Source organism: Cuculus canorus, chromosome 1 (assembly GCF_017976375.1).
Source record: "Cuculus canorus isolate bCucCan1 chromosome 1, bCucCan1.pri, whole genome shotgun sequence".
NCBI classification, from domain to species: domain Eukaryota; kingdom Metazoa; phylum Chordata; class Aves; order Cuculiformes; family Cuculidae; genus Cuculus; species Cuculus canorus.
Genome location: NC_071401.1, coordinates 198,980,239 through 198,997,500, shown reverse-complemented (window position 1 = coordinate 198,997,500; position 17,262 = coordinate 198,980,239). Strand labels below are relative to the sequence as shown.

The window sequence follows — 17,262 nt, the reverse complement described above, 5'->3', positions numbered from 1 at the left end:
GATGGTGTGACTAGTCAATGAAGTAAATTTATGAACTGATTTGATCATGGATATTAGCACCTCCTTTCCTTCCAGTGTGAGTCAGAGTGAACATAAACATCACAGCAATGGGGAAAAATGTACCATTGTGGGGAAAAAAACCCCAAACACCTGAATTTTTATCTAAGGATTTTTTTACTGCTTTGAGTTATTGTTTCTATTAAGATATCAATGAGCCAGGATCCTCTGTGTTATAGACTATATTATTACGGGACAAAAGCACTTATTTAGTCATGTTTTATTAACTTTTCAACATTATTGGATTGATATAGGAAATGCTATTCTTTACCAAACTTGAAGCAGTCTAACATTTTCATAGGCAAATTCACATCTCTCATCTTTTTGTTCTTCCCTGTGGAAAGAGAAGCCAAAAAGATAAGATAGTTTCGTAATAGTGGTAGTAATGTGAACGTGACATTTACCACAAGATAGTCTGAAAGTACCATTCATCAAACGTTTCACCTCCAGAAATGATATGCAGTGGCTGCTAGCTCAATAATGAATTTGATATTCACTTTGCTTTTAATTTTTAAAGAAATGCATCTAAATTGGTAAGTTTCAAATACCAATGAACATTGTCCATTTCACTATGAGTTCCTCAGCCAAATCTTAGATTTTCATTGTTTCAGCCATGTGTTTGTTCCTTTGTGTGATATAACAGTCTTGGTTTTGTAAGTTCATTGGAGCTGGCAGATAACTAAGAGAGCTTGAATTCCAAAGCAGACTCAAAATTTACTTTATACCCATGACTAATGTTAAATCTGAACTCTATCTAATAGAAGTACTGAGTAACCTCATATTAATCTCTTCTCGATGCCAGCTATGACTAGCTATAATAGCTGAGGTCAGATCATTATCCCTGATGTATATATTCTCCTCCCACAGAGTTTTCTTTGGTAAGGGACTGTACTGAAGAAAAATCCCGCTTCTGGTTCAGACTGGCCTGGGACAAAGAAGTTAAAAAACATTATACACACCCTGTCATTTAAAAGTCCTTGACTCACAGCTGCAGTAATTTAGCTTAATTATTAAATTGGTAAATATTCATTCTCCAGATACTTTCATCTATACATATATTCTAAGATTTTCTTGATCGACCAATTTTTAAAATATAAAAAGTGCAATGAAAAAAATTTTGCCATTATCTTAACTAGAATAAGGACTTCCCCCAAAATTCTTAGAAAGAGAACAAGCAGGTCCTGCTATGACTAGATTTTTCTTAGTAAGAGCAGAAAACTGTATCATGTAAATATTGTTTTCATTGTACAGATGTGCTGTAACAAAGAAAAATGCATGCAATATTACATTTTTCTACTATAAAATGGAAAAGGTTATGATAAAAAAGTCTAACCCTTAGCCTGTGTTGTATAAACCTAAAGAAATGGTAATCAACCTTGATGCGTGACTAAGGCATACATCTGTCTGTATGATTTATGACAGAACACAATAAGAGAATAAAATGCTCTTTTGCAAAAAAAAAAAACCTCCCTGTAAGAGGATATTTTGCACTACAATGAACCATAGAATTTTTTGTTTTCATATTTTCTTTTCCACTAAGCTTTCTTAGAGGTATTATACATCTACAAGACCTGGTTTGTTAGCAGTCATAGAGTTCTTTGTAAGTCTCTTCTGTATGGAGGCTCAGGGTTTTCCTTAATGCAAAGAAATGGTTTAACATGATTTATTTCTAAAGAAAGAACAGGCTTGTTCCTAAAAAAAATATAATTCTGAATCAAATGTCATGGAGATTAAGTCTTTTTTATTTCTATCAAAATTGGTTGGTTTATGTAAATAGAGAGCAAAATTTGTGAATTATTATTATAATTTTATTTGTTTTAATGTTCCTTAGTCTTGAACAGGACATTTCTAAGGGCTAAAAACAGTTGCAGATTCATATATATTCCATAAAATTTCCAGTAAAGTAAAGGCAACATGAACAGTATCAGTACTTGAATTTGATGGACATCATCTAATTAAGCTAATGTAAACTGCTGGATTATCACTATCAGATTATTTTTGTTTAATACAGATATAGACTGTGTTCAAAGCAATAGGTAAACCTTTAGCTAAGACTGAATTTTTTCTCCAGTGGGTTTGGTTATAAGTACAGTATCACAGTAGAAAACAAAATTGAGTTTGAACAGAAGGGGCTGAAGGGACCTTAAAGATCATATAGTTCCAACCTCCCTGCCATGGGCAGGGACATCCCACTAGATCAGGCCGCCCAAGGCCCCATCCAACCCAGTGGTGAACACCTCCAGAGATGGGGAAGCTACAACCTCCCTGAGCAACCTGTGCCAGTGTCTCATCACTCTCATGGTGAAGAAATTCTTCCTAATGTCCAGTCTAAATCTGACCCTCTCCAGTTCATACCCGTTCCACCTCATCCTATCCCCACAAGCCTATATCTCCAGCTTTCTTGTAGGCCCTTTTCAGGTACTGGAAGGTCACTATAAGATCTCCTCTGAGCCTTCTCTTCTCCAGGCTGAACAACCTCAACTCTCTCAGCCTGTCCACTATCTTCAAGTGTATATTGCTAGGTCATTTAAAACTTGATATTTTCCAGTGGTCTGGAGTCTTATTGACTTAATTTGAGATGAGGATCATGAATGTGAGTTGAAACATCTTTTATTTCTCATCAGTTAGCATTTCTGCAGTGCAGGGAATAACATAGCATGGTAGCAGAAAATTTCACTGAATTAAAAGAAAAAACACATTTAGTGAAGAACTTAAAATGGTTGATCTTTTCCCCATTGTTGGTTTTTTGTTTACAATTATAATGAATCACTTTCAAAAAGAGTAATGAATCATTTCTCACCAAGTCAGCTTATGCCACTTGTGCTGGCTGGACCTGCCAAATTGTCTGACGGGGAATCTTGCGCAAAAGACTCCCATGCAAAATATATGGATCCCTGTCTTAGGGAGGAAGGAAACTGTGCTTATGTATTTGTCACATTTAGTGACCTTTTCAGATGGAAATTGTGTGTCCTGTGATACCTACCAGCAGGAAAATTGAAGTAATAAAGAAAGGGAAGGTCTTACATCAGTGAGAACAGAGCAGTCATTTAGTAATTCTAAAGTCATGTCAAAGTTATGTGATGACAGTCATGCAGCAGTGTATTTAGATGGGCCTAGAGGAAGCATAACAGGAGTAGGAGGCATGGGAGTTAGATTCATTTACTGCCTCTGCTATAAGTCAAATACCTCGCAGCATTATGTTATGCTAATCTACAGTTATATCTGCTTCTGCATCTCTTTGATTCATCCTGGAACTTTTATCACAGAGTGATCAGAAACATCATAAGCAATTTGGCATTTAGAAGAAATTTAGCTGCTCCAATTAATGGAATTTTATTTGGAAGGCATAAACCAAATGAGATCAAAATAGAATATTTATCATAATAGATGATTTGTCTATGTGACAGCACAAAAATAAAAGTTAAAAGACTTGAGCAAAGCCAATCATGAAATAGTTTAGAAATTACTTTCTATTCTGCTAAAATATGTAATATGCACTAGCAGAAGGTTTCTACTTTTTGTTCTCCCTCCAAATTCTAGTATTTGCAGCATACTGAAATAGAACGAATTTTATACAAGAATGACAGAGTTAAAACAACTCTGTTGTTCATAACTCCGTTTCTCTCCCAAATACCAACAAATTTAATCTCCCCATCTTAAAGAAAGCAGAAATGGGTACTACGTAGTAAGGATGTAGTCAAAGACAGTAGGGCATGATTGATAGGAAGCAGAGACAGATAGTTTAAAAATATAAATCAGACACAGAATGCCAGATTCAACAAAGCACTAAATTGCTCAAGTGTATGGCTGGGCTCCTGCTAATGCCAGAATATCAAATATCTTAGAGATCTCCGCTCAAGGTTAAAAGCCTACTCCAAAGCCAATTAGTCAGTTTAGATTCTCTGCTAATATAAGTAACTTTCAATTCTGCCTCACCTCCATAGCAATCTTGCATCAGCCTTTTCAGGAAGAGTAACTTTTTATCATTCCATTCACTTTGAATCAGAGTTGGGAAAGAGCATTTCACCATATCAGTCTGAGGAGGGCAGAATATAGGTCCCCTTGGACTCACGTATGGCATCTTGCTCCTGTGCCTATGGGCTCCAAAGGTTGCCATTGGCTACTTTCTTTTTTTATTTCTTTTTTTATGCAGCTAGAGTATAAAATTCCGTTTTTATTTTATTAGACCACCTGTAAGGTTTACCCCTTCACTTTTCGAAAGCTGATTTTCATTGGGAATAATGTGTTTGCCCCTGTATGTACCAGCTAGGAAAGTCTTTCATTAACAAGGCAAGTTCCGAAAATGCCTTTGTTCATTGTCACCAATAATTTCAAAGATGGGAAAATGTAGCTACATGTCTTTCCTGATGGTGGGATTCGAAAATCTTGTGCACATGCATAACAGTACACATCATACAGCTTCTGAGAGTGTTTATGACAACCGGAAACCACAAAACCTGCCTGATAAGAATTGGATTTACTTTGTCCAAACACAAGTGGAGACTTTGCCTGTATGTGAGTGTAATTGTAAAAAGTCACATTTTCAGAAATGCACCTTTGGAAATGACTTAGGGAGTAAAAATTATATTTACAATAATATGCCACTTCTCCCTTAAAAGAATATGTTCTCTCAAATGCTGTCATTCATCATACCATTGTTATGTCTGGAATAAAGTTTATCTCTGTGCAAAACAGAAAAATATCTTTTACATAACTTTTCAATCTGCTTGCAGCTTGTCTTAAGGCTTTGTAAGAAACAGTTCTAACATCGGGTCAAAACCTCACATCACCTCTTAGTACTACTTTCTTACACAAATATTGATGTTCAATGCCAATGTGGGCTATTTTTATGAAAATGTAGTCACTCATATAGCTCACTTTGTGTACTTGATGACATGCTGTGATAGGGCTCTTAAGTTGGGCATAACTTTGAGATGAGCCTGTCCAAACCCTTCCACAGAGTGAGAAAATACTTAGATCTTCAAAACTGTTTTTCATTTAAAAAACAAAACAAAATTAAATGTTGACTCAGGGAAAGTTCAGAGATCTTAGGTGAAGGAAATTAAAATAAGATTTGAAATCTGTCTCTTTCCCACTTCTGCTTTCAGATCAATATTTTATTTCCAGTCAGCATTGATGTTCCTGTTATCTGGACAAAACTTCTTTTCCATTGCTTCTCTGTATTTGCTCTCTGTTTTTCTCAGGAGTGTCTGTCCGTGCCACAAACTCAGTCTTGCTTCACACTTTTCTCCCATCAGCCCAGGGAGCCTCTACCAGCTGCTGGCATGGATATAGACACCTTCATTTGCTCTCAAGGAAATACAGTTCCTCATTCCAAAGGGTCCTGTCTCATCTCAATCTCATTAGTTCAGACAATGTGAGCTCATGGAATTCTCTCTCACCTATCCTACACTGTATAGGACATATAATAATCATAGACTGAAAAATAAAAAGTTTCAACATGGAAGCATGAAGAGTTGTTTCATCTGCATTTATTTAAAGTCTGTTTAAACCTGTTAATCAAAATAGCTACCCAAACTAACACTTCATATGTGGAGTATTGCACAGTCAAAGCTAAAGTATAGTAAGTAAAGAGTACATGAAATATCTACTTAACTTAAAATTGCTGTATGTCTGCAAAAGCTCATGGTGCAACATTTTATTTCCAAACTGGACTTTCAAGTGCATAAAAGCTAATTCTACCCACAAAAGGTCACTCCTTGCTCTCTCTTTCCTTTTTGTCTTGTAAGAAATAATAAATTGAGCAGATTTTCCCGTTTAATTTTTTGCTGGTTTAATCGTAGGAAACTTAGCCGGGTGGTCTACTCCTTTCAGTCCTAAAGCAGTTGTTTGGGGAGCAGGGAGGTAGGGTTGGAATTGACTGCCCGTATTTGTTTATCAGAGCCAGCTGGAAAGGGGTCAAATGTTACCTATAAAGGACTGAGAAACTTCAGCTATAAAAAAGAGCAGGAGGTAGTTTGGCTCCTGTGATTGGCCTTGAAGTAGCGGGCCCATACGAGAAAAAGTAGTGAGGATCCCACAAACTGTTTAGTAATGATTAGATTTACTTTCTGCATGCATGTGCATACACACATGTGAGTGGGTGGTTACTTGGTATTCACATCAGTGTGCCTGGGGCATTAAAAACATTTGTTTGAGGAAAATGTCTGAAAGAGGTACAAGAATGTTGTCAGGCCTTCCTTACCCAGAGAGGTGGACTAGTAAAGATGTTTAAAAACAACGATACTCTTCCAATGGATGACTAGGAGGCATGGATTTGGCTTCAAATACCTAAGAAAGCAACACATGTACCTGCAATAGGAATTTCAGAAAAGATTAATAATGTTGGGTGCTTAAACTTTTGATGCCCCGCTTAAGAATTTTTAAAAGCCTGAGATATTCTGGGTTTTTTTTAATGCTCAGTTTTCTATGATGCAAGAAAGTCATCTCAGAAAGCAGGGGAAAAAAAACCTTGATGCTAAACCATTTCAGTTATTTTATGATTTTGTGGCCTAGAGATAAATTCTGGATCTTTTCCACATCTGAAGTTAAAAAGCAAAGTCTCCTTAACGCACAATTTTAATTTAAAACTTTAATATGGAGAATGCTTTTCTGTCCAGACAAGAAAACTCTACAAATACAGCTGTTGACATATCTCTGGAAAGCATTGATAGAACATTAACAGAAGCACCACAATAATAATATCCTAGTATCACTCTAATTCTACTATAATTATGAATATGCTTTCTTCATCTGTTGTATGTTAAAGTCAATAGTTTAGTTATATGTATACATATCACAGGAAACGGAGAAACTTTGGATTCAAAATGTTTGAAACCAGTTCTCTTTTCTTCTTTTTTTTTTTTTTTTTAATGAAAGAAGAAACATTATCCAGATAGGACTAGATTAGCAGGACGTTCACAGAGCTAGTGTAGTGATAAATAAAGCTTTAGGAGAACTGGAATGTTAAACCTCCTTAATACTCATAGAATACTCTCAGTTGTCTTCCTAAATAATTGATTAGGATCAGATTAAGAAATGAGAAAATGCAAGAATCCATAGAGGTATCTTTTAAGAATTCTGTCTCAGTTTATTTTTTAAATGGTCTATGATCTGTTAGGTTTGACGGGTTTGCACCATTTGAGTCTTGCTTCCATAGCTCATTGAAATGTCTTCCACTTCCTTCACTGAGCTTTGTTCAGGTTTAAACACAAGACACAGTAAGGTTTGAAATTTGTCTTTAGCCTGAAAAGAAGAACACTAGAAGGGAAAAAAAAAGATTATCCCTGATGAAGAGCAAATCAGCAAGTACTGTATCGTTTAAAAAAAAAAAAGAAAAAAGAAAACCAGAAAGGCATGTGAACTTTAATTCATTTCATTTTAAATCATTGACAGTCTAGGTTACAGAAGATCAACTCTTGTATTTCTAAGATACTAAAATTTTTTCTAATTAATTTATTTGTGCGTGTTGGCTTCTGCTTGACAGCTGATGTGGGCAAGTTCACAACACTGGGTTCTTCCACTGGATGAGGTTATTTCTGCCAGCTCTTTAAAATTACAGGCTAGACTGTCTTTCAACACACTTCTTACAATATACTAATAGAAGAAAAATATCCTGTAATTTCATTTGCCTCTTCCTTATTTTAAAACTTTATTTCACATAGTTTCTCCTGTGTCAATCACATTCAGAATGCCAGAGCACGTTAATGAAACAGTAAATTATGATCCAAATATAGACTTTTTTTAAACTATATTCATATGTAACAAGCAAGACCTTGCATAATTTTACGTGAGATTGTTACTAACTTATTTGCCAAGGAATGTTAGGAATTGTGCAAGCACATATTAAAACACAAGATGTATCCTCCAAATCTGTAGGGTCACATAGTATCTGATGTCAGAAACACAACAGCATTAACTAACAGAGTACACGTATTCCTAACAGAAATCTTTAATTTGAAAGATTCAGTGAAATAAACTGACTGTAGCCCACACTGGGTTTAGTTCCATTTGGACACAAATTTTCATGGAAAATTCCATACACAGAGCACTAGACAGGTTTATATTTTTCTCTGTTCATCCCTTGCACTCTTTAGCACCTCTTGATCCAGGGTGTGTTCTATGTCCCAGAGCAGGAAACTACAGCCCAGGGTGTTCATGTTCATGTGATAGACGTCAAGCAGTGGTAATTTTGTCATATTGCCAGTAGCAGTTACGTGCCAGTGCCTGGAAGGTCTGTTTATGTGATCAAAGTTTTTCTTAATGAGTTGCATAAAGTCTTAAATATTTTTCATTTAGCCCATTTCCTTGCACCTTTTCAGGAAAAAAAGAAAAAAGGAACAGACTGGGTGGAGAAAGGGGCATTTATACAGATTGAAGTTAGTGTAGGAAGGTGAATTATCTGAGTTTTTCCAGCGGAGTGAGGCTCTTTTACATCTGAGGTTTAAAGTTAAGTGTTCTGAGCTACTCCAACATGAACTTGGCTTTCTAATCAACTTTTCCTTGCTGTCGTTAGCCTTTGTGGATACCCACATATGTGTTTAAGTAGACCTGTAATTCCAAAAATTGCATAGTAGTTCTTCCTTGCTTTTGGGCACTGACAACCTGACATCTGCATTACAGCATTCAGGTTCCTTGGCTCGTGCTTTTGCTTGCTGCTTTTTTTTGCCATAGGGTTATTTATGCAATGCTCCACACCTGCACTGTGTGTTATTTATGAAGTGCTGCAAAACTGCATGTGTCCTCTCCAAAGAAGCGTTCCCTGCATCCCATTTTCTTAAGTAAGATTAACTGAATGGGACAAAGCAAAATCACACTGTAATGTTTCAAAAAGCAAAAAGAATTTTGTTCAATGTCTTACGTCTAAACTTGCCTTTATAAGGAGATGTAACTTCATTCCAATAAAAACTGATGCATTTAGAGGCTTGGGGCAAGGGGGCAGATAGGTTTGTTGTTGGCTTTTTTTTTCTATTAATGAGACAATTCTAACAAAGTGCAGTTGCAAATCAAGATGACTTCACTTCATTACAGGAAAAAGGTTGATATTTTATACAAGAGCAATATGACTGTGTTTCATCATAAGCCCCCTGCCATGCACTTTCCCAAATCGTATTGAATTTAGAATTTTCCCTGTTATATAGTCAAGGCTTTGAATGTTTTAAAGCAATGCTATGGTAATTGATTATGTTCTTATTCACTTTTCAAAACTTGTAGGTAACTTTCATGATTTTTTTCTGTAAATTAGTTGCATTTTTCAAATTTAAAAATTAATTTCCTTTAGGAGTATCAAAAAAGACATCAATCAGATTGGAAAACTTTGCTTTGACCATCGAACGCTTCTGCCTGTGTGAGGTAAGCTCTTTCCTTTTTCTTTCTTTTCTTTTAACACATTTAAATAAGTTACAGCCAACTGTTTGTTCCTGTTTGTTTCCTAGTAAAGAAGAATTCTGTGTAAAATTACAATGCTCCTTAAAGATCTTAACTAATACTCTGAAATGTATATAAAGGATTAGAATACCAGTTTTATTTTCTGTTAAATCCTCAGCTAGAATTTCTTCTTGACACAGCTGCTTTGATGGTCACAAATAAATATCATACTTATAATAAGGCAAAGATTCAGTCTATGATGTTCCCTTCAGTTCTGGTATGTGTCCCGACGATGTTGTGCCTGCTTACTGAAGTGGGAACACAGCTTATTAGGACACCATTTATGCATTTTTCTTTTATTTGGGAAATTTTGGTGGATGGGCATGCCGAGGCCCCTTCCTTCTGGGGAGCTAGGAAATAAGACTATGGCATTTCTGCCTCAAGGTCAGATGTGTCCAAAGTTTGAAGGTGTGATAGGACCATAGGTACACTACAGGTCCGAACTGTAAATGCAGTTTTCACACCTCTTTTTTTCTGGAGGAAGTAACATTTACAAGTGTTCACTCTTGTAAGTTAAACTCTTGGCTGGATATTCACGTCTGAATGAGTTTCAGGTGTAAGAGCTCAGCTACTGCATCTATGATTTGAGAAGCACAAATTTTGAAGGTGAAATCTTTAGATGGGAAAGGAAAACCTTAAAGTCTTCTAATACCCTCATCCTGTATATTTCTGGAGATTTATTACTGAACTCCCCTGTATTCTTAAATGTTCACTTTTTAGTGCAAATTGTGACTGACTATGGGGTAATTTCTCTTGTGTGGATCATGGAGTAATTATGATCCTTATTCATATGGGCTCTTCACACAGAGGTGGGGTTTGAGTACTAGTTTTATTTAGATATTCTGAAAGATTTTCTGGAGCAGCCCCTTTTACCTAATCAGAGTGAACTTATTATACAGATGAAACCTAGCGTTAAATGGTATAAATACTTGTCTGCAGTCACATCCTTTTAGTACATGCTTTGGTGAAAATACTAAAGCATTTCGTTTCTTTTCTTGGGAAATATTGTTTCTCGCCCTATGTAGCAGATACTGCATATAAAGCAAGATGCACCAGGGTTTTCTCATATTCCTGTCCTTTCCGCCTGGAGTTACACTCACAGTAGGGGAAAGAGGAGGCGAGACTTCTCCCTCCCTTGCACAACCAAGAAAGAGTTATGATAATTTAGCCTTAAGTGTTTAAGCCACGGTCCAGTGCTGCTGAATCTAACTGAGCTTGGCATCATTTGAAGGAGCTTGCTGGAGTGTGAAAGACACTGACATGGCTGTGATTAAAAAGTATTGAAAAATTAGAGACCGCACTGTAGAAGCCCTTATTCAGGTGGATGAGGTCAAGGCAAGTTAACACACAAGGAACACTTTTGTAGTTGATGCTCGTATACGTCAGGCAAAGACATATTAAGAGTTATTTCATCAAGTATATCCTCTCCTTCACCCTACTGGCAAGTCTACAATTGGCAGAACAAATTTTGCAGTCATAAAAGTTGATCTTGCTATTCCTATTTTCAGAAGGGATCACACATTGGCAGAGATCCGTCTCTGTACCTGCTTCTCTCTGCCCTATGGCTTTGCTGAAGTTTTCTATTCCTGGCTAGATGACAACCTGAGCAGTAGCAGAAAAGAAAAACAGAATGGAGTATATGATGTAACATAACAGACAACAAAAGTGACTGAAGTTCAAGAGATACTATAAATTTTGGGGCGGTTCCTGCTTTCTTGAGCAACTGTTCCCACTTCTTAATTGTACATACTAGAAATATAAAATAAAGGGTTTACTTCGGGTTCATTTAAAAGTAAAAGTAGTATGTTAGCAAGTGGCAAACTTCCAAGTTAACTACACACTTTAGAATGGGATGAATGTCATTTCCAACACTCTGGAACTATGATTGACCCCAATGTATAAATATTTTCTGATACTCAATAATATTTTTGTCCCATTTTCATGGCTGTATACCAGAGTATAGATGAAAGCTAAGTATCTGTTTTCTTTTTTTGGCAAACAATGATGTCCTGATTTTTCCAATATAAATTGCCCTCCAGGGCACTAATAAAACAAGTCATGGCTCACAAAGTAAATTTCCTGTGTACTAATTGAAAACGGTTTCAAATTTATTAGGGTTTCAATCATCTTCCCAAGATCTAATCCTTGTGTTCACAGTAGTCAATGTGATATTTACCTGAAAGGTGAAAGGAGTATTAGAAGTAGTTCTCAGGTATTTTAAAATGTGGGGAGATAAAAATAACAAAACCATAAACCCACATATTTCAAATAGTTTAATGTGGTTTAAAACAACATCTGAAATTGAGCACTTATTCTTATGAAATATTTGCTTTTATTTTACTTCCATAAACCTTTCCAATGTATATTCTGAGGCACTGGATGTAACACATGATCTGTTAGAACTTGCTGGTAGACCTTGTTCTAAGGTGTTAAAAAAGGCAGGAAAGAGACAACATTGGTTTCTTCTTTTTGCTGTGTTTGTCTTTGTCCTGCATAAACAGCAGAAGACAGAGCGAGAAGGGCTGTTGAAAAGCTGCAATATTCTCCCCCCCTCAAACCACACCGCAAAAAAGTGTAAGCGCTATGCAAACCATCCTCCAGTAGCCCACAGAGAGTCCGCCTTCTGCTCTGTGCTTGCTTGCTCCAAAATACTGTACTGGGAGGGAGGGCACTTGTCAGATTTTCTGGCACCACATTTCATAGCACAGCTCCTCTAGCAAGAGAACCACAACCTCTCGTGCAGACTGAATTAATAACATGACAAAAGCATTTGGCCTCCATGTGGATGAGGGCTGGCTGGAAAGCTGGAACTCTGGTTTCTGAAAGATTTCAGGGTTTGGAGATTTACTTTATTTCCTTCATCATGCTAAATCAAATTGTGTAAAGGAAAAACAGAATAGAAAAAAAAAAATCCCAAACTTCCAAACCCCTATCTCCTCACTTTCTTAGTAATACTAATATGTGAATACTCTAAAGAGTTGAATATTTATAAAGATCACCTATGATTAAAAAGCAAAAGAAAACTCTTTTGCTCTCATATCTTCAATAAATCCTAGGATAAAATAAGTCTTTCTTCACTGTTTTTATTGCATTTGTTTAGGTTTGTGAAAATACTTAAATACGGGGCAAGAATCTGGCTTGACTGACGGGATAAAAGGATGAAATTTCTATGGAGGGTCGTTCTAGATCTCAGGGGATGTGGGAGACAGCAGTTCAATCTCTCCCTGTTTTTGGTCCCTGGTTATCCCTTCAAAGCACAACTGATGAAGCTGTTTCTGAAGTGTCTCTGAGGATGTCACACTCTGTGTGCTCTATAGTCCTGGAGAGATACAGTCTTTCTGACTGCTGTTCCACAATTATATAAATTATCTCCATTGGACCATGACACACATACATTAATTTTCTGTTCTCTTGTTTTGTCTAAGTAATAATACAGTCAAGGCAAATGTAGTCCTAAGGGATATTCTGTGTTGGATCTATCTGAGAACAGTTTCAAGCAAAAATGTTCTCAAAAATTATTAGTTTGCATTAGGAAAAAAATTGTTCTGAGAATCAGAATTTTTTGATAGAAAAGAGACTTTGCTGGAGATGGCCCAATCAGCTGTAAGGCAGATGCCCTATGCTCCATGAATATTCCCTGAAAGATGAACAACAGCAGTACTCCTGAGATGAGTTCTAGTACTGGTGGTTTTCTGTATGTGCTGCCATACCTACCACACCACTCACCCACCATGCCTTTCCTATCCCAGCGCAAGAAGCAGCACTCAAAAGTCTGCAGTCCCTGTTTTATTCGGTTCCAATTCTAAACACTGTGATTTGGGCTCCTCTCTGCTTACAGAGGTGTGTTCTCAACTAGTATACCTAGGGGGACTACATTAATATCTGCTAGCTATTATATCCAGCCACAGCTTCTCTGTCAAGACTCATGTTCGTGGCAAAGACAGCAGAAGACCAGATGAGCAGCAGTTGTGATGTTATGAACTAATTCCCAGATGTAGAAGAGACTAGTCGGAATGGCTGCACTGTACATGTGGAAATTAAGTCTAAACATACTGCAGTCCCCGTGCACTTGTGAGCTGATTAAAATGTCAGTCACGATAGCAACATAGTAGATACCGTATTTCTCCTCCTGTTCTCTTGTCTGTTGAACTTTTTAGTATGTTCAGGATAGTTTATGAAATGATCATACGCTTTCTGCAATGCTTAGTACAATTCTAAATTTAATTCCAACAACTTTAAGAGACACCCATTAAACACCAGTGACTCTAATTTCTTTCAGACAGAAGTCTCATTTCTTCAGTCTTACATACTACTACCAATTTATAAAGCTGAAGCGTGTAGTTTATCATTTTACAAATGTTAGAAAATAAAATCCATGTTTTATGCAGATTTTTTTTTTCTTGGCAGGATTGTACTCCAGAAAGATGGAGTACAGAATCATGATGTGACTATGGAATCCATCAAGAGTCAGATAATGTTTAATGGGGAAAATCTTGATGTCCATTCTGTAGATTCCCCCAGATACGATCCCAGTTTTGAAATCATAGCAAAAATATTTTTTATTTTAATGGACAGTTTATGCAGAAATAACAGCAGGTTTGATTATTGGTTTATTTCACATCAGCACAACAGAGTAAAAAAGCTTCAAAATTTGCTTATATTATGTCCACTTTTGAACCATTTACAGTGACTGAAGAGTATAAAGATACTTGTTAGTTGGAACTTTTTGTTTTAAAAATCCAAATGATTAAGATTGAGTCCTCTACTACAGGTTATTTTCTATTCATCAGAGAAAATAGTATTTTCAGTTCTCCTTTTCAAATGTCAGCTTCATTATCTTTTCTACTAAAAAGTGTGTGTGTGTGTGTGTGTATGTGTGTGTAAGAACACTATTTTAGAGGGCACTGAGGCTGTGAGAAGAAAGGGCCACAGAATTGTTGTTCTGCATACTACCATTCCTGGATGAACAGGGCCATTGTGCTCAGTGACAGGCAATTATCTTCCATTGAAATCTAGCTATATAAGCAAGTTTGTATTTACTTTATCTTTAGAGGGGAAGTAGTCTTGCGTCAAGGCCATAGACTCAGTTGCCCAACCTGGATGTTATTAAAAATACAGGCAACTGAAAGTTTTTCCTACACCAAAGAGTCAATGACTTCTGTTGCTGAGATTTCTTCTATTTCTGCTACAAATGTTGATGCTTTATATTCTGGTTCCAAAGTAGTATCAAGTATCTGCCAGTCCTCAAGCAGTGTGCATTTAAAGTGTTTTCTTTTCCATGCAGAGGCTTTGATAAGCCAACATACATGGGTCTAAATGAATAACAGAACAATAAAAACCACCTATATTTGTGTAATGTGAAATCTGGTTAGTGAGCAGCAAACTCTTGATAAGTCATTTCTTAGACTGAGCACACTAAGGCTCAATTGCCTGTGTTCAGAAAATGTTAAAAGCTGTAAATACGTAGATGGAAAATGAAGTGACTGTTTTTCCTCTCCACTTTCATATCTTATATTTGCATCACTTTACTGATTTTCAAATGAGTATTTGCAAAATCAACCACATCCTTTCGGTATAATCTTTTTTATCAAGAATGTGACTATGCAACTCCTTCTAAATGAGTGTGATCCTGATAGAAGTAGTTTAGGGGTCCCTTCTTTCTGCTGCCTCTCCTTATATTATTGCTTTTCTCCTTCTTCCAGATGACCTTTACTGCTTTCCGCTCTTCTGCTTGTTTAGGTCATGTCTGGGTTACAATTTTGGGCTTAATTACGGGGGGAGTTTTGCCAAGATTTGAGAAATGGAAGGAGAGAAATGCTAATAAGAGATGACTTTAATGTTCCAGATCACTGTGTTGTGTACCATCGTAATAATTTGTGCTTGTTGGAAATCAATTACAAATGCTTAGAGTATTTTGATGGAAACCTCCTACTTCCTGATAGGATCCTGAACTACCATGCTTGGTTACTTTTGTGAGGTTCTATCTGAAAGCTAAACTTATAGGAACATTAACAAAGTCTCATTTCTGAAGATTCTTTGAAATGGGATGGAAATATTACCGTGACATTGAGCTTTCTTAATAGCAGATGAGTTTGGTTTCATGGGCCTGGTCTTCAGTAACTTTTATAATTGCTTAATTCAATTATCTTGTTTATATTAGGAGATTCACTGAAGGAGAACTCCTGATTAGATAAATAAAGAACAGTGTTTAGCACCAGATATAGTATAAAAGTAGCTAGACACCATTTCAAAAGATTTAAGTACATGGAAGCAATACTTAAGAATATTAAAATTTGCTCTGAGGTCACTAGTGCATTTCTGTGCCTCCAACAATTCTATTTGTTTCAGTGAGGGTCTAAATTTTTTGGAATCTCAGTTGCATACTATTGCTGATTAAAGAACTCTTAAGAAAATAAGCTATACCTTATCCTGTTACTTTAGAATTCTCACAAAACATTTCCCCCAAGGAAAAAAGACCTCATCAATCTATGTAAATTTCAAAATAGCATTGCGTATTTTAATGATCTATTAGGCATAGGCAAGAATGGATGAAAACCAAAACAAGTAGTGTGTGTTCCAATTTATAGCTTAAGTTTTTATAAAGTTGCTCAGAAGAACTTCTGCTAGATTTATCTCCCTATTGTGTTTCCTTTTGTCTCTGCATTCCTGTGCTAGGAATTAGGCCTGAGAGGGAAAGCTATACTTTTAGCCTAGCCAGGGGCCACGTACCAATCAGTCTATCTGAACATTCCTCTTCTGTTAGAGGCAAACCTCACTCTAATAGAATATTTCAGCTATGTCCCAGGACAATGCTACTTCAAAGGTCAACATGTCATTCATGTCTAAATATCGAGGACATAGTAAAACTGACATTTGAAACCACAAGCCACAATGTTTCCTTGGGATTTCTTTAACATGTAACCAGAAGTGGCTGCAAAAAGTCACACAGTCAGAAATAAAATGTGGACTCAATGAAGACAGAGGCGTGCAAAAGGAAAGCAAAAGCAAGGCAATTCATGCAGAGAAAATATGTTTCTAAAATGCCAAAAGAGCATTAGTTGCTATTCTGTTCTCAATGTATGGTAGCTTGATTCAAGGGGGAAATATAGATTTTTAGGAATGTCAGCATGAAGATAAACATCACACTAGTAGGTCAAGGGGTTGAGGAAGAGGATATGTTCACCACATTTTCTGGCTTTCTGCCCTACCTATGAAGCCGAGCGCAGTTGTACAACAAGTTATATGTGGTTATGATAATCATATTTAGAGACATATTGGCTATTTTGTTATTAAAAAAAAAAGTACATCTGTATCTCTCCAGGAGGAAATGCAGATTTGCTTCTGAGCCAGCTGACACAGCAAAATGGAAATCTGGACTACCCCTTATTCAGCTGCACAGAGATCCTTTTCTCAATGAGTTAATGTGGATAGACTTAACAGTCACCTAATTTGTGCTCTTTGCTTTGAGGAACAGTAGGATGGGTCTGTATGACTTCTTTTACTGACTTAGTGTTAAGAGACAATTTGTTTCCTTTTTCACTCTTCTAGTACAATTTCTTAGTTGTATGTGATTCATAATACAATAAAAAATAGAGATAAGTTTACATAGTACTCAGATAGAGCATATTTATATGTACATTACAATACGCATCCTTTCATGTAGAATATATGTTACATATCAATGAGTCACTTAGCTCTAAAGAGATACCTGCTTGGAATTCAACACCATCAGATTTAGGGAGGATTTGATGATACTGCTTTGTCCCATAGAAAGTCCCT

General features: G+C 36.4%; 1 protein-coding gene and 1 long non-coding RNA gene across 4 annotated transcripts in view; one reads left to right on the top strand and one right to left on the bottom strand.

Annotated features, from left to right (window-relative positions):
• The window catches only part of SEMA3A (semaphorin 3A), a 411,783-nt gene that overhangs the window by 156,339 nt on the left and 238,182 nt on the right, over nucleotides 1-17,262 (top strand). For all 3 annotated transcript variants that reach the window (XM_054066986.1, XM_054066976.1, XM_054066968.1), the window contains exon 2: nucleotides 9,338-9,408. The gene's annotated coding sequence lies outside the window, so the exon portion shown is untranslated. The remainder of the gene's footprint in view (nucleotides 1-9,337; nucleotides 9,409-17,262) is intronic.
• Nucleotides 1-17,262, bottom strand: part of LOC128852232 (uncharacterized) — a 120,417-nt gene that overhangs the window by 37,814 nt on the left and 65,341 nt on the right. The window lies entirely within an intron of this gene.